The sequence below is a fragment of the Oryctolagus cuniculus genome, chromosome 4, assembly GCF_051225735.1.
Source record: "Oryctolagus cuniculus isolate XC-2025 breed Fujian yellow rabbit chromosome 4, ASM5122573v1, whole genome shotgun sequence".
NCBI classification, from domain to species: domain Eukaryota; kingdom Metazoa; phylum Chordata; class Mammalia; order Lagomorpha; family Leporidae; genus Oryctolagus; species Oryctolagus cuniculus.
Genome location: NC_142870.1, coordinates 140,972,181 through 140,998,639, shown reverse-complemented (window position 1 = coordinate 140,998,639; position 26,459 = coordinate 140,972,181). Strand labels below are relative to the sequence as shown.

General features: G+C 47.4%; 1 pseudogene; it reads right to left on the bottom strand.

Annotated features, from left to right (window-relative positions):
* Positions 1–14,856: 14,856 nt before the first annotated feature.
* The window catches only part of LOC149127143 (large ribosomal subunit protein uL10 pseudogene), a 32,424-nt pseudogene continuing 20,821 nt past the window's right edge, over positions 14,857–26,459 (bottom strand).

The following is a 26,459-nucleotide window of genomic DNA, read 5'->3' as shown; positions in this document are numbered from 1 at the left end:
TGGAAGACCTCTCTCTCTGTCTCTACCTTTCTCTGTGCAACTGACTGTCAAATAAATAAATCTTTAAAAAAGTTTTTTTTTTTTTCACGAAAAGGAAGAGGGATGAATGATGGTGGAGACACTGTCAGGTAAATAAAAGCAGTGACGACTGTTACCAATACATTCCCACAAAAAAAGAAGAAAAAGAAGGGCCCAGGGTTGTGCCACTGCTTCCGACCCCTGCTTTTCGTATCGGAGTGAGGGTTCGAGTACCAGCTGCTCCACTTCCAATTTGGCTCCCTGCTAATGCACCTGGGGAGGCAGCGGGAGATGGTCCAGGTGCTTGTGTCCCTGTCACCAACATGGGAGACCAGGATGGAGCTCTGGGCTCCTGACTTCAGCCTGGCCCAGCCCTTTGGGAAATGAATCAGTGAATGGAATCTTTTTCTCTGTCTCCCCTTCCATCTCTGTAGCTCTGCTTTTCAAAAAATTAACTAATTAAATATTTTTTTAAAAAATTTCTAAAGGATGCACTTTAGAAAGAAGAGAAATGATTCCAAGAAGGAGGATGAGATGTGGCTGGGACCATGAGCATAGCAGTAGGGAAATCCTTGGGCAAATCCAAACAAGCATTGATTATACAAAAGAATAATAAAAACACACAACTGGTAGAGTTAACAGAACAATGCAAATAGAGTTAAAATATGGAACAAAAATAGAGACAAGCTAAATGCAGGTGATTAATTTTGGAGTGAATTAAGATTTCGCAGGAGCAATGAGGTATTGTTGAACTTTCAGCTTTGCTATATTAAATGACAAAATGAGAAAAAGCACAAATAAAGACCCATACTTTGCTTCTATAACCAAAGACGACCAGAGCCTGTGAGCGAAACACTGGAGTCTCCCACAGCAATGGAAAATCACAGCCCCTCTGGACGCTTCCCCAGTAGGAGACAAACCCAGAGCCGTTTGTAAGAGGAGAGAGCAGGTTCCAAAGACGAGAACCTTGCTGTTTACAACAAGTACTCTAAGTACGTTTCTCCCACTGTTGTTTATCGGCGGTGAGGCGACGGGGCTGCCTGGGGAGCGCTCCTGTGTGAGGCTTCCAGGGTGCATTCGCCCCATCCCATTCCCTGGCACAAGCCCTGCAAAACCAGACAGATGGTAGCGGGAGACAGTCGAGGGCTGAGAACTTAACGATGGGGCAGGCACACTGGCAGCTGCTGCGCCAGAGGCAGCATCTTGATCGGAGCGGGTGCTCACAGCCTGACAGCCATTGCCCTGGCTCCCTAGGGAAGGCTGATCAAAGCACTTCCCGTTACCCCAGGAGCCACGTTCCCACCTTGTCCTAGGGCTACAGGAGCTCTTGCATCTATGACGACAAAGGCTGACTATCCAGACCCTCCAAGCTTGCTCCGTCGTGTTGATGACATCACTTTGTCGCTGGAGACTGAGATGTGGCAAGCACTCTGGATTTCTTGGAAAGAGGCATTCCTACCAGAGAATGGGAGACAGCCCCCAACCGCCATGTTGGCCAAGGTTTTAGGAGGCTGCGAGGTCTGGTGTATGCCAAGATGTCCTTGGCAAAGGACGAGTTACTCACCTCATGCTGCCTGCCACTGAGAGGAGACACAACCCTTGCTTTAGATTTTGAGAAGTGGAGCGCTGTGGAATACTGCTGTGAGCCCCCTCCAGGTGACATGGAAGGCTGCCAGTTTTGGGTGATACACAGGCAAGAGAGAGCTTTGCAGCACATTCAGGATTCAAAACCAGAGGCCCTGCTGTTTGGGCCACACAGTTTGGCAGAGTCCATGATTTCAGACTGTCTGGGAGTGGACGACCCTGTATGGAGTCTCTGACAAGCCTTACAGGACACACATGGCCCACACCCCAAGGCCATGCTGTCCACAGCAGACATGGACTTGCCAGTCAAAATGCAGCCCTGGCACACAACTGGACCTTGGGAAAAACTGAGAGTCTAACCTTAGGACATCGTAAACTGGACCAATTTCCAGACCCACCAAATCATAAGCTCAGGCAGGCACAATCAGAGTGCAATCTGTTAGGCAGTGACAATGGTACATTTGGTATCAGGCTCAGCCAAGCATGGCGGAAAGAATTCAATTGTGTGAGCAGGTGGTGGCCCAGACCCCAGAGCCCCCTACTTCTCCTGCACTGCTGTCCCATGCACATGTATGGCTGTGTGAGGAGCTTATTGACAAAAAAAAAGGGGGAGGAATCAGTCTCACACTGACAGGTCAGCGTGATGCATTGGTGAGAGCTAACAGTGCAAGGCTACAGCACTGCAGAGCCACTGAGAGCAGGCCCTGGGTGCTAATCCAAGTGTGGTTGGTCATCCACTTTATGCTAAAGCCTTCTAAGTGGTGGAGAGTGGCCTGGCTGCTTCATCGAGGACCTCAAGGGAACAAGGCTGAAAGACTGGAAATAAGGGTCTCTGGGGAAGAGGCACGTGGCTAGATGTTGCTATGCTGTGTGCGTGTCGGTGCCAACCAGAGAGCACGTGTGCCTGCGGAAGAAGCACCAAACAAGAAGGTGGGCAGGACGATGCACCCAGCAGCCGCCAGTCCACCACCCAGGTCCTCACGAAGGGCCGTAGAGGTGACCGGATGGCCTCGGCATGATGGCCTGACGTGCTGGGCTCCCACTGACCAAGGCCATGTATCTGCCACCTGCTGCCCGACCATCGGGAACAGAGGCCAATGCTGAGCTCTTGATATGGTACAAATCCTGGCAGATGTACGCAGCCGCTGGGTGACACGTTCATGACCTCAGACCCCTTCCGCCCTGGAAGGGGCAACAGTTCATCTTCAGCAGAGATGATATGCAAGGGTGTTTCAAGAAGTTCATGGGAAAATGAAATGGAAAGATAAGTTTTCTTTGGTGCAAAACAATTTTGAAAGTCATGCAGAGTTTTCTCATAATATGCATTTTCTGTGAACTCTTCTGGTTATGGGTTCACTTCTCTGTCAGGAGTGGGCTGGCCAGCACTTTCATCCGGAGGACCACTTCTGAGGGAACCAAATGTAAGACAGTCAACAAGAGAAAAAGGTGATCAGAGAGGTCAGCGTTGTGGGGCAGTGAGGTAGGCGGCCACCTGCAATGCTGACATCCCTCATCAGAGCACTGGTTCAAGTCCTGGCTGCTCCACTTCCAATCCAACTCCCTGCTAACATGCCTGGGAAGGCAACAGAAAATGGTCCAAGTATCTGGGCCCTTGTCACCCATATGGGATACACAGACAGAGTTCCAGGCTGGACCAACTGCAGCTGTTGGCCATTTGAGGAGTGAAGCAGCAGATGTAAGATCTCTCTTTCTCTCTCTCCGCCTTTCAAATAAGTAAATCATTTTTAAAACAAAAAGTTGGTTTCATGAAATGCCTAATAAAATGTACAAAATTCTGGCAAGATTTGACCAGGAGAAGGCAAAAATAGATGGTATTGAAAATTTTTTCAAAAGACAAAACTGTATGTGCATGCTATTGAGATTAAAAAATAAGGAGGTTGGCATCATGCCATAGCAGGTTAAGCTGATGCCTGCAACACTAGCATCCCATACGGGTGCTACTTCATCCCCTTGACTGCTCTACTTCCAATCCAGCTCACTACTGATGGCCTGGGAAAAGCAGGGGAAGTGGCACACGTGCTTGAGCCCCTGCCACCCACGTTGGACACCTGGATGAAGCTCCTGGCCCCTGGCTTCAGCCTGGCCCAGTGTTGGCCATTGTGGCATGCCAGCACACGGACTTCTCACTCTCTGTTCACCCTCTCCCTCTTTAACTCTGGTTTTCAAATTAACAAATAAATTTTTAAAAATAAACAAATGGTGTCTGGTGCTGTGGTATAGCAGGTAAAGCTGCCATTTCTAGTGCCAGCATCCCATATGGGTGCTGGTTTGAGACCCGGCTGCTCCACTTCAGATCCAGCTCTCTGCTATGGCCTGGGAAAGCAGTAGAAAATGTCCCAAGTGCTTTGGTCCTTGCACCAACATGGGAGACCTGGAGGAAGCTCCTGGCTCCTGGCTCCTGGCTTCGGATTGGCACAGCTTCAGCCATCGTGAACCAGTGGATGAAAGATCTACCTCTCTGCCTCTGCCTCTCTGTAACTCTACCTTTCAAATAAATAAGTAAATATTTTTAAAATAGATAAATAAAAATAATAAGATAAATAACTGGGAGAGAGGAGAAAACCCTTCCTGCAGGATACCAAGTAATAAATACAGAAGGGATGAAGATACTAGAAAAATTACTATTTTGCAGCCATCATAGTAACAGCTGATACAGCAGGAATCAATAACAGATATTCCATAGGAAACATGAGAAAAACTCAAGACAAGAGATTTCCACACAATTGTCCTCTGCTCTCCAAAGCATCAACCCATGAATAACCGAGAAATCTCTGAGGAACTGGTCCCCATAGGAGGAAACCTAAAAGACAACACAAGGAGTCACGCCCAGTTGAGTCGACTGCATAAAATCAGAGCAGAATAGTGGTGACCAGAGCGGGAGGGGTGAGAGAAGGGGAGGGGAGGGAGAGGTCAGCGAAGAACAACAAAGCTACAAATAGGGAGGAGGAGGGGGTGCTAAGGTTCTGTTGTGCAGGGGGGTGATGGCAGTTACTAACAGTGCATGTGTGTCCCCAGTTAATTAGAAGACGGGTTTTTGAAGACTTTCACCACAAAGAAGTATAAATGTATGCAGGGACAAAAAAACTAATTACTCTGATTTGATAATTGCGTAATATAAACATGCATTGAATCAGAACATCACATCCCACAATATGTACAGATATTACAGGCCAATTTCAAAATAATCCAAAAATACAGAGATTAAAGGAGGTCTAAAGTCCAGAGGAATAGCAGCTAAAGGCAGCTGTCAAGTAAAGAAAAAATTGTGCTATAGAGGCTGTTATTGGAAGAGCTACCAACGGGGGAATGTGGATTATATTAGATAATGTTAAGGCGGCTGAACTCTTAGATTACTGTTAAACTTCCTGAATTCATTAACTGCTCTGTGAAGCAGAACACCTTTGGGGTCGGTGCTGTGGCACGACAGATTAAACCACTGCTTGCAACAGGAGCATCCCATATGCCGGTTCAAGTCCTGGCTGCTCTGCTTCAGATCCAGTTTCCCGCTCATGTGCCTGGGAGGGCAGCATGAGATGACCCAGGTACCCCTGCTACTCATGTGGAGACCCAGATGGGATTCCTGGCTCCTGGCTTCAGTCTGGCCCAGTCCTGCCTGGCTGTTGTAGCCACTTGGAGAGTGGACCAGTGGGTGAAAGATCTCTCTCTGTGTTTCGCCCTCTCGTTCTGTTTTTCTGACTTTTTGAAAAGACCAATCAGTTTTAAAAAGGGAAGCACCTTTGTTCTTAGGAAATCAATATTGAAATACCAAGGTTTAAAGAGGCATAATGTCTGCAACTTAGTTCAAATGATGAGGAAAAGGGAAGAAAAAAATGAAATACACAAGGCAGAGAGATGAATGACACAGCAAATATGGCGAAATATCAGCAGCGGGTGGAAACGGGCAAAGGATGCAGTGTAATTATTGTCATCTTTCTCTGTTTGAAATTATTTCAAAACAAATATTTAAACAAGCTTACGAATAAATGAATAAGAAAGTATTGTGAACAATATTGTAGCACTAAATTTTAAAACATAATGAAATGAATAAATTCCCAGGAAAACATCAATAATGATAATAAAACTACTCAACCGGAAAATACACAAACATTTTAAAAATCAAAAGGAATCTAAACTACATCCAGCAGATGCACTATTGATATTGTTATTTTGAAAAGACATGGACACAATAAACACAACTTAGCCCCATGATTATGGATTCTAAACACCATCAGCCAGCCGGCGCTGTGGCCGAGTAGGTTAGGCCTCTACCTTTGGTACCGGCATCCCCTATGGGAGCCAGTTCTTGTCCTGGCTGTTTCTCTACCAATCCAGCTCTCTGCTATGGCCTGGGAAAGCAATAGAAGATAGCCCAAGTCCTTGGGCCCCTGCACCCGTGTGGGAGACCTACAAGAAGTTCTTGGCTCCTGGCTTCAGATTAGCCCAACTCCAGCTGTTGCGGCCATTTGTTGAGTGAACCAGCAGATGACCTTTCTCTCTGTCTCTCCCTCTCTCTATCTGTAACTAACTCTGACTCTCAAATAAATAAGTAAAGCTTTTTAAAAATATTACAAATATCATCACCTCCAAAGGACACCAAAGCTCTTTGGGCAAATGACTAGTCCCATATCTGGAGAAGGAAATAAACTAGAAAACCCTGATGCGTTTTTTCATAACAGTAACCCATGAAATGACTCAGTGACGTCTGGTGCTGTGTCAGTGGCACTGACCACACATGGAATTACTGGAGTATCAAAGGTAAAAATTATTCTCATACTCCACATATATACAAACACATTTCTAAACGCTGCAAGCATATGAAAATTCACTGATTCCTGATGATTTCCCAGTCTACCACAGGGTGTCTTCTGGGGTTGCTAGGGTACCAACTTATTCTGAAATGACACATGAAAGAATCAAGCATTTAGCCTGCTTTTCCCGTTCTGGCCCTATTTCAGTGTAACCAAATAATTGATGAAAGATCTCCTTTATAGAAGAATCATTATTAAGAAATGAATGAAGCCTTCAACTTTAGAAAAGCACTATTTTTTTAACTTTTATTTAATGAATATAAATTTCCGAAGTACAGCTTATGGATTACAATGGCTTCCTCCCCCATAACTTCCCTCCCACCCGCAACCCTCCCCTCTCCCACTCCCTCTCCTCCTCCATTCACATCAAGATTCATTTTCAACTATCTTTATATACAGAAGATCAATTTAGCATATATTAAGTAAGGATTTCAACAGTTTGCACCCACACAGAAACACAAAGTGTAAAATACTGTTTGAGTACTAGTTATAGCATTAAATCACAATGTACAGCACATTTAAGACAGAGATCTTACATGAGGAGTAAGTGCACAGTGACTTCTGTTGTTGACTTAACAAATTGACACTCTTGTTTACGGTGTCAGTAATCACCTTAGGTTCTTGTCATGAGTTGCCAAGGCTATGGAGGCCTTTTGAGTTTGCCTACTCTGATCTTATTTAGACAAGGTCATAGTCAAAGTGGAAGTTCTCTTCTCCCTTCAGAGAAAGGTTCCTCCTTCTTTGATGACCTGTTCTTTCCACTGGGATCTCACTCGCAGAGATCTTTCATATAGGTTTTTTTTTCCCAGAGTGTGTTGGCTTTCCATGCATAAAATACTCTCATGGGCTCTAAAGCCAGATTGGAATGCCTTAAGGGATGATTCTGAGGCCAGAGTGTTGTTTAGGACATCTGCCATTCTATGAGTCTGCTGTGTATCCCGAGAAAAGCACTGTTTTGCAACCTGTAATGAAATCACAGCTACAGAGACCATCAACAGCTGCCGAGAGCATGGAGTGAAAGGCGGGTGAGAGACTGCATACTGCGTGGATAAAGGGTGACCCCACTGGACCAACTGGGCAGTTTTAAGATCACTCACTAATAGTGAGAAAACCAGGTCTATGCATATTCCCATGTGACACAATCCGAAACACATGGCACAGCCCATAGAATAATTTTGCCAAACAAATATTTTAAATTTTTCCAGTTTTATTTATTTAGTTGTTTTAATTTTATTTGAAAAGCAGAGAGGCAGAGATCTTCCATCCAAACTCCCAAATGCCCACAACTGCCAGGGCTGGTCCAGGCCAGAGCCGGGAGTCACGCGCTCCATCCAGGTCCCCATCAAGGGTGGCCAGGTCCCAAGTACTTAAGCCTTACCTGCTGCCTCCTGGGGTGCACTTTTGCAGGAAGTTGGATCAGAACACAAAGCAGGCACTTTGATAGGAGACACAGATATCCCTAGCAGCAACTTAACTGAGTCAAATGCCCACACTGTGTTTTACAATGTGTTCAAGGAGAACCTGAATCTAATCTACTCTCTGATTCTAATTATTAGTTTTTAGAAATACAGGGGACGAAGTCATACGTAAAATAATAATTCAAAGATTAAACTTAAAATACAAAGGGCAAGGACTTCTATGATACAAATGCTTCTATTTCTTCATCAAACAAGCAGCATCTACAAACAGAGGAAGAACTTTTAAGAATTTAGAGGTTGCCGGTGCGGCGGCTCACTAGGCTAATCCTCCACCTTGTGGAGCCGGCATACCGGGTTCTAGTCCCGGTTGGGGCGCTGGATTCTGTCCCGGTTGCCCCTCTTCCAGGCCAGCTCTCTGCTGTGCCCCGGGAAGGCAGTGCAGGATGGCCCAAGTGCTTGGGCCCTGCACCCCATGGACGACCAGGAGAAGCACCTGGCTCCTGCCATCGGATCAGTGCGGTGCGCCGGCCGCAGCTCGCCAGCCGTGGCGGCCATTGGAGGGTGAACCAACAGCAAAGGAAGATGTTTCTGTCTCTCTCTCTCTCACTATCCACTCTGCCTGTCCAAAAAAAAAAAAAAAAAAAAGAATTTAGAGGTTTAAGAAACGTCCTCACCAAATGAAACATGTGTACCTTTTATATCCTAGTTCAGAGAAACTGACTGCAAAAATACAATAGTTGGATAACTAGGGAAAAAGGTAAAGAAATGATTATTTTGGAAGGTGCTCAGGGGTACTATGGCTCTGCTTCTCAAAAGTCCTTATCTGTGATAGGTGCTTGGCCAGGGGTTAAGACACCACTTGGGATGCACATAGCCTATGTCAGAGTAGCTGGCTTTGAATTCCAGCTCCACTCCTGACTCCAGCTTCTCATTACTGTGCACCCTGGAAGGCAGCAGGGGATGACCCAAGTGGGTTGAGTCCCTGCCTCCCACATAGGAGACCCAGATTGATTCCCTAGATCCCAGCTTTGGCCTGGCCCAGTTCTGGCTGTTGCTCATATTTGGGAAGTGAACAAAAGGATAGAGGCTCTCTGTGTGTCTGTCTCTCTCTGTTCTGTCTCCCTCTCAAATAAATAAAAATAAATAAAACTGTGAACTATATTAAAAATACTTATCTGTTAGAGGTACATACTACAGTATTTACAGATGAAGTAATGGTGCCTGAAATGACTTTCAAGTTTTCCAGAGTGGAGGGAAGGGAGAACAGAGAATGTCGGGGATTTGATAATCTTTGAAGCTGGATGATGAGTCGTGAGGATTCATTATCAGACTCTCCCTACTCTTATGTATATTTGAAAATCTCTGTAATAAAAAGTTAAAGATAAACATAGAAGCATCTTAATAGATGCAGGAAAGGTTTATTTGTTCATGCTCAACATTCATTTATAATTCATTCATAATTGCTTTTCTCAGCAAACTAGAACTAAAGGGAAATTTGTTTAACCTAATAAAGTGTACCTATCAAACTCTACAGCAAACATGATGGTTCATAATGAAACAGAAGCCTTTTTTCAAACCACAAATAAAACAAAGCTGTCCCAAAGAAACTGATGAAAGAACTGGGAAGCAAAAGAATTCAATTTCCTGAGGAAAAAAAAAAAAAAGGATTGTCTCCCTAGAAAATCCAGTGTAACTATAAGAAAATTATTAGACTCACTAAGTTGAACAAGATAACAGAATAACATTTGCCCTCAGTGGTGGAGCCTGGAGGGGAGGAATCCACTGGGACAGAGCATGCTTTGTTTTATTATCCACACACCTTGATGCACGTATGTGTGTGTGTGCACGTGTGCATGTGTGTGTATGTGTATATATGTGTGTATATATGCATGTGTGTGCTTATATGAGTGTGCTTGCGTGTGCACGCACGTGTGTGGCCCTGTATGGAATACAACATGCTATGGTATGAACACAATTTGGCTCCCCAGCCCACGCAGATGCTTAAGCCCCAAGTCATGTGTCAGTGGTCCTGAGAGGAGCGAAACAATCCAGTTGTGATGTCTGAAGGTAGGGCGGTTGGGATACGACTGCACGGGACCAGGCTGTTGGAGTGGAGCCTAGGGACCTTGGTCTTGGCAGAGAAACGACATGCAGGAGCACGCTCACATGTGACCTGGCTCTGCTTCCTCTCATGCTATGCCATCCACCGCCTCATCAGACACCAGACTCAGGGGGCCATCAGATCCTGAACTGTGAACCCATGAACCCATGAGCTAAAACAAACCTTCCTTCTTCCTAAGTGGCTCCTGTAATGAATTTGTTACAGCAACAAAAGGCTAACTAATATGTTACATAACTTAAGAGTAAAAAATCTCAAAGCATCTAAAAACCAAAGGATTCCTTATAGCTGGAATTTCTAATGCATTAAACATATGGCCATGTCTATTGAGAATATTGTGGAACTAATGCTTGCCTTGACTTGGAAAAACATAATAATTCCTTCTTGAATGTTACTTGCCATTTTCAAAAGTTCTGTGATGTTCATATCCCCAGCTGATTGCTGAGTGTGAGTGTGAACCAGGGGTTGCCAAATTGTCAGATGCTTATAAGAAAAACTAGCAATCAGGGCCAGAGTTGTGGCACAGCAGATTAAGTCACGGCCTATGGTGCTGGCACCGATTCAAGTCCTAGTTGCTCCATTTCTAATCCAGCTCCCGGCTAATGCACCTGGGAAAAGCAGCAGTAGATGGTCCAAGTATTTGAGCTCCTGCCACTCACATGGGAGACCTGGATGGAGTTCCAGGCTCTTGACTTAGGCTTGGCCAAGACCCAGCCATTGTGGCCATTTGGGGAGTGAACCACTGGATCTCTCTCTCTCTCTCTCTCTCTCTCTCCTTTCTATCAATCTCTCCCCTTCTCTCTGTAACTCTGCCTTTCAATAAATAAAATAAATCTTCAGGTAAAAAAGAAAACAGAAATAAAATTGTTTTCTATATGCAATTAATTTGACTATTTTGAAACACTGGCTGCATCAACCTTGCAAAGGTCAAGCAAAAGACATCCATCTTTAGGCCACCAGGCCATATCTCTTTTGTAGACTCGCAGTCTCAGAGGTAGTCTCAGACCCCGAGTGAGCAGGATCACGCCCCTCTAACAGGGTGAGTCCTCCGGAACACCTGAATTCGCCATGCTTCTCACACTCTGCCATCTGCATTCTCCCGCATGCCTGCTCGGCCCTCTCTACCAGAGAGGAATCCACCTGTAGTTCTCTCAACTCGCCATTGGAGGGCAGGCATGGAAAACAAAAGGAGAAAAAGACTAGACTTGGTCCTTTCAGGCAAAAGGGATCCAGGATTCAGCATAAACATCCTCTCCCTGTGGATCTGGACTTGGAAGTATTCTGCAAGCGGAAGCTGAGGGTGGGAAGGCTCCTGCTTTGCCAGAGCTCATAAAACCAGTAGCAAGCAAGCGTGGGGGACCTTGACTGGGGTCTGTTCTGAGAACCAGCCCGGCACCCCTCAGCCGTGGGGTTCAGAGCACCCAGGGACTTGGCTTTTTGCAGAAATTCTTGCAAATGAATGAGTGGTTCCGTATGGTCCCTCACAGTCACGTGTTTCTGTTCTCAGAGAGGAAACTAAGTCTTGGGAGGGAGACTGTCCTTGGGCAGAGGACGGGACGGCTCAGTGCCTCGGGAGCAGGCAGTCACGGTGTACAGCACGACGCTGGGAGATGCTCAGAAACAAGGTCTCAAACAAAGCCACAAAGCTTCGCTTGGTAGTTCTCACTCGTTTCTACGGGTAAGCACCCCTGGCCTGGCTCGCTGCACACTTGGCGTCACAGAACCAGAGTTGAGAGGAGATGGGCACGAAGGGCTCAGGCCAGCCGGAACAAGCCCCGCGTCCCACCACGGACTCCCTCTCACCCCCCACCACTAACATTTGCAAGGTTTGGGGGAAGATTACAAGTGGAGGCCTACATACTATATATGTAAATATTTAAGGTGAAAATCAAGCCGGCGCCGTGGCTCAATAGGCTAATCCTTCGCCTATGGTGCCAGCACACTGGGTTCTAGTCCCCTTCGGGGCAGCAGATTCTGTCCCGGTTGCCCCTGTTCCAGGCCAGCTCTCTGCTGTGGCCAGGGAGTGCAGTGGAGGATAGCCCAGGTCATCGGGTCCTGCACTTGGATGGGAGACCAGGAAGAGCACCTGGCTCCCGACTTTGGATCAGTGCAGTGCACCAGCCGCAGCGCGCCAGCCACAGCGGCCATTGGAGGGTGAACCAACAGTAAAGGAAGACCTTTCTCTCTGTCTCTCTCACTGTCTACTCTCTCTGTCAAAAAATAAATAAATAAAAAATTTTTAAAAAGGAATAAAAAGAAAATCAAACAACATACCAGAATCTGTCTTAGTTTTGTTACCTTGACAAATATACCTAATAAACACCTGGAAAGCCAGGACTCAATTTAGAATGCTGTGCCTGACCACACTGAAGACGTCATCCCAGAACAAGTGGAGACCCACATCGCCTAATCGCCTCCTTGTCTCATCCGCAGCACTTACAGCACTAACCTGTGTTTCCAACTGCCAACTGCACCCTGTGCAAGCTGCTGGCCCTCGGCCATCCCTTGGGCCCAAGCATAAGCACACTGGCAGCATAATCCATGCTCAGGAGAGCGGCGCCAGGCAAGAGGTCACCCCTGCTTAAAGGTCATTTGAGGTTATTTGAGCAAAGAACTGCAGGACCCCAACTATGCAGCATAAAAATGGGGGTTAGGCTTCAAACGGACATGTCCCCCTGGCCCTAGGTCTTCCTCAACTTGGGGAGGGCAAAGCCAGAACAAGCCCTTCAAACCACAGGACTCAGGGCAGAGCGCTGGGAGTGGTGACTGTGCCAAAGTGGCCCTGCTCTCAGGATCTTCCCATGACTTTCAGAGTCCAGCCTTCCTCCCTCGGAGCTCCTGAAATTCCAAGCACGCAGGCAGAGCACCAAGCAGCTACAAAGTGCAGGTGTTGAACAACAAAAAGGGACAGGAGACCCTTCTGCCTAGCTGTTTCCGAAGTGTAATTTATTACGTGTGGGTCTCTACTTGCACTTGGGAGCAAGGGCCATCAATCAGGACCCACAGGCCAAATCCTGCCCACCTGCTTTGGTCAGTCCCAATAGCTTGGAAAAAGGAGACTAGAGAGAGTTGGTAAGGGGCAGGGGGGGCAATCAAAAGAACCGTGATATTTCTAGGCGTGGAAAAAGCATGCAAAATTCTAATTCCAGTGTCCATAAATAAGATGTTATTGGAACACAGTCCTGTCCGTTTGTTTCTACATTGTCTGTGGCTGATTTCACAGCACAGCAGAAGAGTTGGATAGCCTGTCAGTGGCTTTGCAACTCACAAAGCCAAAAATATTTCCTCTCTGGCCCTTTACAGAAAAAGTTTGCTGATGCTCGCTTTAGAGTTCAGTCTCTGCGAAGAAGATCAGCGGTAGGCAGTGGAAGAAGGACGTGACCCCCTGAGAATGAGGGGCAGGGAGGGGTCAAGGCCAAGTGGAGACCAGAAGGCCATACAGGTCAGACAGCAGCACTTTGCCCCCGGGAAGGGAGAAGCTGCATGGTCAGCACTGACCTGCAGGAGGGCAGCCAAGGACAGGAAGAGGAAGAGGATGGGACCTGGAAGCCTGCCGCCTTCATCCACACACCGGCCAGAGGTTCCCTTTGTCCTCCCATCCTAGGACCTGAAATCTCAGCCGTGGACGCCGCCACAGTCTCTTTGCTGTGTGATCATCCTTGTGGTGGAAGCAGCTTTGGAGGTACATCATTAAACCATCAAGAGCAGCTGTGGCTGATAGCTAATGAGAGCCGGAGATATTGCTTTAACTTTTCTAATAGCTCCATTTCAAAGAGTAAAAGGACTGGCCGGCACCATGGCGTAGCAGATAAAACCGCCGCCTGCAGTGCCAGCATCCCATAAGGCACCGGTTGGAGTCCCAGCAGCTCCACTTCTGATCCAAGCTCTCTGCTATGGCCTGGGAAAGCAGTAGAAGATGGCCCAAGTCCTTGGACCCCTGCACCCACGTGGGAGACCTGGAAGAAGCTCCTGGCTTCGGATCAGCCCAGCTCCAGCCGTTGCAGCCATCTGGGGAGTGAACCAGTGGATGGAAGACACTCTCTCTCTCTCACTCTCTCTCTCTCTCTCTCTCTCTCTCTCTCTCTCTTTGTGTCCTCTGCCTCTCTGTAACTGCCTTTCAAATAAATAAATCCTTTTAAAAAAGAGTAAAAGGAATCTGCTAAGATATAGGACTTTTTTTACTTATAAAATCTTCAAAATATTAATGTTTCAGTATGTAAAATCAGCGTGAAAATCACAATGAGATATTCTATGTTCTTTTTTATACCAAGTCTGTGAAATTTGGTTTCTATTTCATACTTAAAGCACATCTCGATTTGCAAATCTCACACTAAGTTGTCGTCAGAAATGCTTGATAGGTATTTATTCAATTATTTTTATTTTTAAGAGAAGTAAATATTTCCTTGTTTTGCAAACAAAGCTGAATTGATTGTTTTGGTGATGGATTGAAGGCATGGAATTCTATATCTTTTTTTTTTTTTTTTTTTTTTTGGACAGGCAGAGTTAGTGAGATAGAGACAGAGAGAAAGGTCTTCCTTCTGTTGGTTCACCCCCCAAATGGCCGCTACGGCCAGCGCGCTGCATCTATCCAAAGCCAGGAGCCAGCTGCTTCCTCCTGATCTCCCATGCGGATGCAGGGCCCAAGCACCTGGGCCATCCTCTACTGCCTTCCCGGGCCACAGCAGAGAGCTGGACTGAAAGAGGGGCAACCAGGACAGAATCCGGCGCCCCGACCGGGACTAGAACCCGGGTTGCGGGCGCCACAGGCAGAGGATTAGCCAAGTGAGCTGCGGCGCTGGCCAAAACTCCGTATCTTCATCTAGCTCCTCTGACTCTTTGTCAGCTTTGGCCGCAGCAGCAGTGGGGACGGCAGTCACAAGGGCAGCAGTCACAAGCGCAGGTGGGTCAGCCAGGAGAGCCCTGACCCTGTCAGCAAGCAGGAAGGAGGACTCAGGTCCCACTGGAACCCACTGGTGGCGGAAGGGGGGTGTGTCTGACAGTGTGCAGACACACGGGCAACGTTGCGCTCAGCCCCCAGGAGGTGAGTGGGCAGAGCTTCCTCTGTGATGTCAAAGCCCTTCGGGGCTGTAGATGCTGGTGTCGTGGAGTAGCTGCGTGTGTGGTCAGCCCGAGGAGAGGCAGGAGGCTACATTGTGTGGCTTTGCTGGGTCCCACTTTGTCTCCAGGCTCTATCAGCATCACATCACTCAGGGCTCTGTAGTTGCCCCTGGAGATGGAAGTGGTGACGCCCAAAGCCTGGAAGAAAGAGGTCTTCTGGGCTGGCACAGTAACTCCACCAGAGCACAAGGTCACCAGTCTAGACGCTTCGCTGGCCAGCAGCATGTCCCTGATCTCAGTGTGGTTATCCGCGGTGAACGAGAAGCCCACCTCCCCCGAGACGGGAGGCAGCAGCTTGTCCAGGGCCAGGTTGCCTGTCGTATGCCCGTGGAGGGCCTTGTCCATCACGATGTTCTTGCCCATCAGCGCCCTGGCCTTCCCGTGGAGGGACATGGGGCTCTGCCATATCTGCTTGGAGCCCTCATTGTCTGCTCCCACAATGAAACATTTGGGGTAATCCCCCGTGGGTTGGCTGACCTTAAGGAAGTAGTTGGACATCCAGGTCACCCTGACTTCCCAGAGTATCACAATAGTGTGCCAAGGATTGCCACACAGGGTTCAGAGACGACAGCACTCTCACAAGGATGCCTGGCAAGAGACATCTGTATTTATATTTCATAAAATCCACAGTGGGTGCAGTGGATATTTAGCCTAGCAGTTAAGACATCTGCGTCCCACATCAGAGTACCTGGGTTGGATCCCTGGCTTCAGCTACTGATCCAGCTTCCTATCAATGTAGCCCCTGCTGGCTCAAGTAATTGGGTTCCTGCCACTTATGTGGGAGATCTGGGTTGTGTTGCCAGCTCCCACCCAAGCCATTGCAGGCATTTGGGACATAAAGCTAACAGGTGGAAGCTCCCAGTCACTTTCTCTCTCTCTCTCTCTCTCTCTCTCTCTCTCTCTCTCTCTCTCTCTCTCTTTCTCTCTCTCTCCCCCCCTTCCTTCTCTTTTCAAATAAAATGTAAAAAAGGCATAGTGTCCAGTATATAAAGAACTCTTATAATTCAACAGTAAAAAGACAAACAGACACAGAAAAATAAGTACTGCTTGTTCCCCCTCCTGTGTGGAAGCTAAAATTAACTGTCTGTGCGGGTTAAGCCACCACTTGGGATGCCCGCATCTCATAGCTAAGGGCCTGGATTGAGTCCCACCTCCACTCCCAAACCAACTGCCTGCTGGTAAGCAACAGGAAGGCAGCGGATGATGGATCAAGTACTTGGGCCCCTGCCACTCACAAGAGACCTCTATGGAGGCGCTCCTGGCTCCTGGCTTTGGCCTGGCCCAGCCTTGGCTGTTGCAGGCATTTGCAGTGACCCTGCAGACGGAGGACTCTATGTGTGCATGTGTGAGTCTCTTAATCTGTCACGCTGCCTTTCAAATAAATATAAATAAGCTTTAAAATAAGCAAGTCCTGCATAAACCTGCTTATAATCACTTCCAAAATAAACGTCTACCACAGAGAAGAAATATGTGTTTTTAAAACTTAGTCTGAACTTGGTCTAGTGATTCCTAGAAGTTGTGGGATGGGGTAGAGAGAGAGGGAGGTTGGATAAGAGGTAGCAAATCAGAGTGAGAGAGAGGGAATAAGTTCCTATTGTTACACAACACGGTGAAGTGACTGCAGCTCACAACAACCTCTTACATACTTGATGAGCAAACAGGAGAGAAGGGCTCCAAGGCCCCAATCACAAAATAAAGTCAAGGAGAGAGAAATATTGACTGCTCTGATTTGATTGGCATGCATCATATACCTGAACTGAAATGTCACACTGTACTTCATAAATATGTATAATTGTTGCGAGTAGAAATTTAACAAGGACAAAGAGCCCAAATTTTACAATGAGCAAAGGGTTTGAATTGACATTTTTCCACACATGGCCAATAAGCTCCTAACAGCTGTTCAACATTGGCACTCATTTTGGAGACACAAATCAAAACCACAGGGAGAGATCAGCTCACAGGCACTAGGACAGCTATAATTTCTAGAAACGGACAATAACAAGTGTTGAACCCTTGGGAACAAAGGAAGCTTCACAGATTGCTGGTAGGAATGTAAAATGCAAGCTGTGGGAGCCAGCTTGGCTGTTCTTCCAAAAGTAAGCAGTTACCCGGATGAACCAGCAATTCTGCTCCTTGGTGTATGAGGGGTCTTCAAAAAGTTCATGGAAATGCACATTACTGAAAAAATTAGGCATGGATTTCAAAGAACATTTGCATCAAAATCAACTTATCTTTTCATTTCATCTTTCCAAGAGTACCCTCATACATCGCCAAGAAAATGGAAAGTATACGTTGATGCAAAAACGTGTGTGTAAATGTTCACCGCAGCATTACTCATGATAGCCAGAAGATGGAAACAACTTAAACGGCCCTCAGTTGGGGATGGATTACTCCCATTTCCATATAACATTATGCTGTTTGGCCTTAAAAAGAGGGGCCAGTGTTGTAGCCCAGCAGCTGAAGCTGCTGCCCATGATGCCAGCACCCATGAGCTCCAGTTTGAGTTCTGGCTGCTCCACTTCCAATCCAGCTCCTTACTAATGTGCCTGGGAAGGCAGCAGAAGATGGTCAAGTGCTTGGGTTCCTGCCACCCACATGGGAGACTCAGATGGAGTTCCATGCTCCTGGCTTCAGTTTGGCTCCAGCCCCAGCCACTGGAGCCATTTGAGGAGTGAACCAGCAGATGGAAGAATTCTCTCTCTCTCTCTCTCTCTCTCTCTCTCTCTCATTCTCTCTCTCTTCTCTCCTCCCCCTACTTCTGTCTCTATAACTCTGCCTTTCAAATAAATAAATAAATGTTTTAAAAAAAAATAAAGTACTGATGTATGCTATAACACGAATAAGCCTTGGTATATTTTTCTTGGTGAAAAAAGCAGACACAGGGGCTGACGCTGTGGCACAGCAGGTTAATGCCCTGGCCTGAAGCACTGGCATCCTAAATGGGTGCTGGTTCGAGACCCAGCTGCTCTACTCCAATCCAGCTCTCGCCATGGCCTGGGAAAAAGTAGAAGATGGCCCAAGTCCTTGGGCCCCTGCACCCATGTGGGAGACCTGGAGGAAGCTCCTGGTTCCTGGCTTTGGATTGGCGCAGCTCCAGCCATTGCAGCCACTTGGGAAGTGAACCACTGGATGGAAGACCTCTCTCTCTCTTTCTCTCTCTCTCTCTCTCTCTCTCTCTCTCTGCCTCTCCTCTCTATGTGTAACTCTGACTTTTAAATAAGTAAATAAATCTAAAAAAAAGAAAGAAAAGAAAAAAGCAGACACAAAAGGCTACCTATGTATGATTCCATTCATATGGAACATCTAATATAGGCCATCCACTGAGACAGAAAGTGCATCCATGGTTGTCAGGGCCTGGAGGAGGGAGAACCAGCAGCAACTGCTAATGAGTGTTTGGGTTCTTTTTATTTTTAATGAAAGATAGTAAGTGCCATTTATTTATTTGTTTATTTTTCCAAATTTTTATTTTATAATTTTCAAAACTGAAAACTGGTACATGTGTATTTGTTCTGTATCTCACTGACCAATCATTAGCCTTTCTGTAATATTCTTTATATATTATAGACATATTCCTACACAACCACAATAGTTCAAACCAAGAAATTTCCTATTGCTATGGTATCATGTAATACTCCCTATGCAAATTTCTGCAATAATCCCCAAAACGGCCAGCGCCGCGGCTCAATAGGCTAATTCTCCGCCTTGCGGCGCCGGCACACCGGGTTCTAGTCCCGGTCGGGGCGCCGGATTCTGTCCCGGTTGCCCCTCTTCCAGGCCAGCTCTCTGCTGTGGCCAGGGAGTGCAGTGGAGGATGGCCCAAGTGCTTGGGCCCTGCACCCCACGGGAGACCAGGAAAAGCACCTGGCTCCTGCCATTGGATCAGCGCGGTGCGCCGGCCCCAGCACGTCGGCCGCAGCGGCCATTGGAGGGTGAACCAACGGCAAAAGGAAGACCTTTCTCTTTGTCTCTCTCTCTCACTGTCCACTCTGCCTGTCAAAAAAAAATCCCCAAAACATCCTTATAACTAGGAAAACTATAATTTATCATTTAAATCAGGACACTTTTTTAAAAGGGAACACAACTTATACATGGTAAAATACACACGCGCCTTAACTGCATAGCTCTGGGGTTTTTGCAAAAGGATGTGCCCAAGAAACTGCTACCCAAAACAAGACTCACTTGCTAATGGAAGTATAGTGGGAGATTTGGTGTAGGAGGAGCACATAAACTCTCCTAGTGGTGGAATACAACTATTAATTTGTTTTATATAAATTCCAGCTTTATTAAAAGCACAAAACCTACTAGTATTGGGAGCACTTAATGCCGACATTGAGACAGCTCGTGTCATCAGTACTGAATGCTTCCTTGTGATTAAATTCATAGTAAGTCCTTTCGGCCAGGGTATTATCAGCAATACTAGGGAAGTCCCATTATATCATACCAGAAAACACATTTCAACTTTTCCCATTCTTGGTGGTGCTGTTTGAATACGCAGTTAATATGGACATCACCAAACTTCAATTTTTGTTTATAAACCCCTATTTTGTCAAAACATAGACATTTTATGGTGCAATTTCAGGCAAATTAACTCCAGTTTAGTGAACTGGGATTTTTTAAACACCTTTTCCGCCTTTCCTTGAAGATGCCGTAACATGCACTTCCGGTTCCTGTCGGGGGGGGTTTCACAGGTCTGCCTCCAGCAGCGACATCTCGGCACAGCCCCTGTCTTCAGCTCCGTTGCTTCAGTACCCACTCTGGAGTCTTGCAGGCCCTCGTGGAAATTTGGAGGGCTGCCTGCAGATTCCTCATCCCATTGCGTGGCTGTGGCTTGATGTCCAGCTGGGAAGGGAGAGTGCAAATCTCTTCTCTCGGCTCCCCTTAAGCAGCAAGATCCCCACACCAGGTCCTTCCTTGGCCGGCCGAGGAGTTCATCTGAGGTGCCTGGAGTCCATCAGCTGCAACTCTTTGTCTCTCTTCCTCCTGACAGCGTGGGAGGGGGCGGAGGGGTGGGGGTTGAGGCAGAACGCCACGCACGTTGAGAAAAGCAAGCCAGAGGAGCAAGTAGTAAAAGACCTTGGACTTAAGCCTAGCAACCTGGTGAACATGTAGTTCCTCCCCAAATCCTACAAAGTCCCCTAGAGAGTAAAGGAAACCCTTCGATCATTTTAACTTGCATGCAATGACTCTGCATGCCAGGCACAAAGCACACAAAATAGCCAGTGGTGATTCCCATCATACCCTGCACACGGCAGGCAGAGGGCACACGGCACACTAGAAACCTCTCCATCCTGGTCCTGGCTCAGTCAGCTTCCTCCTGGCTCCTTCTTGCCACTCTGCTCTGACTGTTCTGGGCATTATTTTATTTTTCCAAAGGGGAGGATTAAAGGAGGGCAAAGAGAGAGGAGGGAAGGAGAGACGGAGAAAACAACCCTGTAAAAGAAAGCAAAAACAATACAAAAATCCAGAAACCAGATTTAGCACCTGGATTATAGAGCAAATGCAAATGCTGAGTCTCAGGTTTTCAAGAAATGTCAATAAATATTCAGATTGCAATTCATTGAATTAAAAAGTCATAGTAGGTTATTGCCTTAGAAATGTTTGGGTCATAAGTAACACTGAGAAAATGAAGACAACTTATCTTGCTATCATCCAACCCAAACGTTTGCATATGGATTCACTGGGACTAAAACTAGTGAATAAATTTCTTCTGACTAGTATCTCAGATGCAGGGCTACGAGGTATTATGGATTGGTTTGAATTAATGGTGTGCTTTTTGAAATATTTATGATCAGAAAGCCACAATGTATAGCTGGTAACTAGTATTTCCATTAGTCCAGCTGCTCTTCTTGGCTTACTAAAAAAAATAACAAAATCAATTTTTAAAAGGAAGAAAGCAAATGCTACCTGCTAAGCTGACAATGGGAGACACAGCCTTGGGGCGGGAGTCAGCAGGGGAGTGTGGCTGGGCCAGTGTCCTGGACTTGGAGGCTTTCCGTGGACTGTGTGCTGAGTGGACGGACTGCATCCCCCGCTTCAGCTGTGACCCTTTTTGGGGGGTGAGAGAAAAGACAGTAGCAGAACCGGAGACCCCACAGGCCCAGCCTGGGCTCTGCCAGCTGTGTGTGAACACTTGCCGGGGACCACTCTTGTGCTCGCACGACAATGGGAAGTGCGGGTTGGTCTCCAGGAGTTTGGGGCCTGCAGCCATCACGCCGGACTCAGAGACGGCCCTGTTGAGGTTTTGGTGGCCCTACTGCCCCTTTCCAAAGCTGCTTGTAGTGACTCGGCTGGTGAGCAAAGCCCAGTAGTTTCTTGGCGGTGGTGGGGGCGGGGTGCATCTGAAAGGAGACAGGCCTTAGGACTTGGAGGATCCACCTCCACGTGGCTGCATTCCACAGCCATTGCTGCTCCAGAGTGCAGGCCACAGGAGAGAAGGGACCAGTAAGCCACAAGTGTCCCTTGACTCTGGTGTTTTAGTCTACTGAGGGCTTCTTATAATGACCTTGCTCCTTGGACACATTTGGGCACAATGTAGGTCTTCCAGGTATGGGGTGGGAAGTCGCAGGCAGGAAGCAAGGGGAGCACACTCCCGCTCCCTTTCCTTCCTCCGGGAGCTCAGGCTTGCCCTGCACGAAACCGCAGCTGAACTGCCTCCTCCTCTGACACAGCTGAGCCGGCACAGTCTCGGTGCAGGTGTCTCCACAGCTGTGTTCGCTTCTTCCATGGGCAACGGCAGCAGACTTAAGGGCAGGCAGCCCCTCCCGGAGTGGAAGAGCCCGCTCAGGACCATGGGTCCCTGCAGAACACAGTCTTAGCGCTTCCCAGGGGCGTCTCTCCTCTGTCCACCTTTGATGGCATCCGTGCTGGCGTTTTGATCCTGGCCTCTCTTGCCATGATGGGATCCCACTGGGAGTGCGGCTTCTGAGATAGGAAAGCATATTCACATAGTCACTGGAACGCCTTTGGAGCTTTGCTGTGACTGTTGGCACCAGGCAGCACAAGGTCTCTGTGAAGCAACTCCATGGGCGGCAGGCAGTTCAGTGGGCAGTGGAGGAACGTGTGTCTCCTGCTAAGGTGTTAGGCTGCTGTCACACCGTGCCTTCCCCTTTATCAGTTTTCAGAGATCCTCTGTTTAGGGACCCCCTTTTCTGAAGTGCTTGGCTGAGGGGGACCTGATCCTCCTCATTTTCCTTGGACCTCCCCCTGGGATGCCACTCCTTGCCTCTGGGATTCTCCATACTCAGGAGAAATGAAGCAAATTCTTCTACTTACAAGTTAGTCTCTGGCCCAAGAGTGCTTTTTTGTTTGAAAGGCAGACAGAGAAAGAGAGCAAGAGAGAGATCTTCCATCTACTGGTTCACTCCCAAAATCCCAGAATGGCCGGAGGTGGGTCAGGCCAATGCCAGGAGCCTGGAGGCCTGGAATTCAGTCTTTGTCTCCCACATGGGTGGTAGGAATCCAAGAAGTTGAGTTAGCCTCAGATTCCCACAATGAAGACTGCCCCACTTCCAATGCCAATCACAAGTCCAGGCCTGCCATGCTTCTGATTGCTTGACTATAGATGAGGGGAGGTACAATAACTTGCAGGAATGGCCCAGAGAAGTCAAGGGAATACTTTACCTGTTTACTCTTCCAGATGGAAGAGATGTCTAGGGCAAGCCAGGGGAAGCAAGGAGTGGCCCAGAGCTTCCAAGCCCCCTCTGACCAGTTACATCATTGGCGCTGAAAGTTTCAATCCTGTAATCACGAGGTTGGTTCCCCTCCCAAGCAGTCCCCATATCCAGGGCTTTTCAGAGGCCACCTCATTAACATCGGAGTGTGTACTCTGGAAGGGGCTTGTTATGAAAAACAAAGGACAGGGTCTGGCACTGTGGCTTAGTGGGCTAAAGCTTCCACCTGCTGCCCTGGCATCCCATATGGTGCTGGTTCTAGTCCTGGCTGCTCCTCTTCCAATCCAGCTCTCTGCTAGGGCCTGGGAAAGCAGTAAAAGATGCCCAAGTGCTTGCACCCACGTGGGAGACCTGGAAGAAGCTCCTGGCTCCTGTCTTCAGAACGATGCAGCTCCGGCTGTTGCGGCCATTTGGGGAGTGAACCAGCAGAAGGAAGAACTTTCTCTCTGTCTCTCCCTCTCACTGTCTGTAACTCTACTCCTCAAATAAATAAATAAAAATTTTAAAAAAAAGAAGAAGATAAAGAAAAACAAAGGACATTCCTTTGCCTCCATTGTCCCAGTTGCTTAAGAGATTACAAGCGTTTTAGGAGTTCTGGTTGGGAACGAGGATGAAAACCAAAATATTTATTTCATGTTATATCACAATATCACAATGTGCACGTGATTTTTTTAAATGTATTTATTATGCACCTTTTTATTTCCTAATAGTTTCAGAAGATTGCAACAGAGTTTGGCATTTTCATTTGCCCTTTGCCAAGTTTCTTTGTCTTAACCATAGAATGAATAATCCATAGAATAATCTTCAACAGGGCCAGCACTGTGGCATAGTGAGTTAAGCCTCCACCTGCAGCACCAGCATCTCATATGGGCATCAGTTCGAGTCCCAGCTTCTCCACTTGGATCCAGCAGCTCCCTGCTAATAGCCTGGGAAAGCAGTGAAAGATGGCCCAAGGACTTGGGCTCCTGCACCATGTGGGAGCCCCAAGAGGAGCTCCTGGTTCCTGGCTTCAGATCAGCCCAGTTCTGGCTGTTGTGGCCATTTGGAGAGTGAACCAGTGGATGGAAGACCTCTCTGTCTCTCCCTCTTTCTCTCTCTCTAACTCTACCTCTCAAAAACATAAATAAATCTCTTAAAAAATATTCATCAATACCAAGAAAGTGTTTGTTTATTTTCATTTTATTTGAAAGAGTAAGAGATAGACAATGACAGAGAGAGATTTTTCCATCCCCTGGTCCATTTCTCAATGCCTAAAAAAAGCCTAGGCTGGGTCAGACCAAAACCAGGAGCCTGGTAGGGGCCCAAGTACTTGAGCCACCACCTGCTGCCTCCCTGGATGTGCATTAGGAAGAAGCTGGATCAGAAGCAGTGGAGCCGGGACTCAGACCAGGACTCTGTCCCATCTGGAATGCAGACATCCCAAGCAGCATCTTAACCACTGTGCCAGATGCCTGCCCCACCTCTGAAGAGTACGTGCTGGTTATTTTGTAGAACGTCTCTCTTGGCCAGTGCTGCGGCTCAGTAGGCTAATCCTCCGCCTGCGGCGCTGGCACACTGGGTTCTAGTCCCAGTTGGGGCACCAGATTCTGTCCCGGTTGCTCCTCTTCCAGTCCAGCTCTCTGCTGTGGCCCGGGAGTGCAGTAGACGATGGCCCAAGTGCTTGGGCCCTGTACCCACATGGGAGACCAGGAGAAGCAACTGGCTCCTGGCTTCGGATCAGCGATGTGCACTGGCCGCAGCGCCAGCCGCAGCTGCCATTGAGGGGTGAACCAACGGAAAAGGAAAAAAGGAAGACCTTTCTCTCTGTCTCTCTCTTTCACTGTCCACTCTGCCTGTCAAAAAAAAAAAAAAAAGTCTCTCTGTATCTGTCTGATGTTTATCCATGATTCATTTCAAGTGGGCATTTTTGGCAAGAACATGCACCTCTCGGTGATTTTATCAGAAGGCATGTGACGTTGATTGTCCCATTACAAGTGACAATGTTGGCCACTCATAAGGAGGTGTCTCCGGTGCCATGAGTTTTCTGTTTGTGGTTAGTAAGCGTCTTGTAGAGAGATATTTTATGACTATGCAAATATTCTTTTTCACCAATTTAGTAACCACTAAGGGTGCTTGCTTGTGACAATTATGACTACAGTGTTTGTTCAATGATGATCTTCTTTGGCCATTGTTTCTGTATTTACCAATTTGATCTCCTGTAATGAAGCATCTCTCATTCCTTATTTATTACTTCCGTCAGTATACACTCCTGGCTATTTATTCTACTCTGTGAAGTATAAGTCATTACTATCACTTTTTATTTTGGTACACAAATTGCCCAGACTTGGCCTCTAGCAGCTCTGTGAAACTGGCCTCTGTGACTTTGCCACGCCCCCACCACTTTCTGAGTATTTCTTCGCTTTCCCAGGCTCATTTTGCACTTTGGCCAGGTCACCTCCCAACGACTTCCTATAGAATACTATTCTTGCTGTGGCCATTAAGGTCCCTTTTACTACTCAAACCTCCAGCTCTGGTGCTCTCTCCCCAGTACACACTTGTCTTCCAGTTGAATGACTGTTCTGACAGTTCCTAGGACATGCCTAGCTTTGGGAGCCTCAGCAGTTTTGCACAGCTAGCTCTTGGCCATTTTTTAGCTTTTACCTAACATCACCTCACAAAAAGGCTGCCTTGACCTCCCTAAAGGGGCTCCAGCGCTCAAGGTACTTATTGTCCCACTGAGGTATTCATCTTACAACACTCCTTAGCACTTGGTGTAATCTCTGTTGTGTTGGCCTTAAAACTTTCACATCGCTGGGGCCAGTGTTGTGGCTTAATGGGTTAAGCCACCTGGGAAGCCAGCATCCTATGTGGGTGCTGATGTGAATCCTGGCTGCTCCACTTCTGATCCAGCTCCCTACTGGTGTGCTTGGAAGAGCAGTGGAAGATGGCCCAAGTGCTTGGGCCCCAACACTCCCATGTGGGAGACCTGGAGAAAGCTGCTGGCTCTGGGCTTCAGTCTGTGGCCATTTGGGGAGTGAACTAGTGGGTGGAAAAACTTTCACATTGCCAACACTTTTTCTTTCCTTTTGACATTTTAAAATAAGGATCAGCGGCAGGCATTCAGCATAGCATATTAGATAACCATTTGGAATGCCCACATCCCATATGAAAGCGCCTCAGTTTGAGTCGCAGCTCCTCTGCTTCTGATCTAACTTCCTGCTAATGCCCATTCTGAGAGGCAGCAGGTGACGGTCCAAAAGATGATCACCCACTTGGGAGATCTAGATTGAGTTCCAGGCTTCTGGCTTCGGTCTGACCCAGCATGACTGTTTCAAACATTTGAGCAATGAACCAGTGGCTGCAAATTGGTCTCTGTCTCTGTCTCTCTTTCTCTCAGTGCGTGTGTGTGTGTGTGTGTGTGTGTGTGACTCTGCCTTTCAAATAAATAAACATAAAGAAAGGAAACCAGGGGCCGGAGCTGTGGTGTAGCAGGTAAAGCCGCTGCCTGCAGTGCTGGCATCCCATATGAGTGCTGGTTCGAGTCCTGGCTGCTCCACTTCTGATCCAGCTCTCTGCTATGGCCTGGGAAAGCAGTAGAAGATGGCCCAAGTTCTGGGCCCTTGCACCTGCATGGGAGACCTGGAAAGAAGCTCTTGGCTTCTGGCTTCGGATCAGTGCAGCTCTGGCCGTTGTGGCCAACTGGGGAGTGAACAAGCAGATAGAA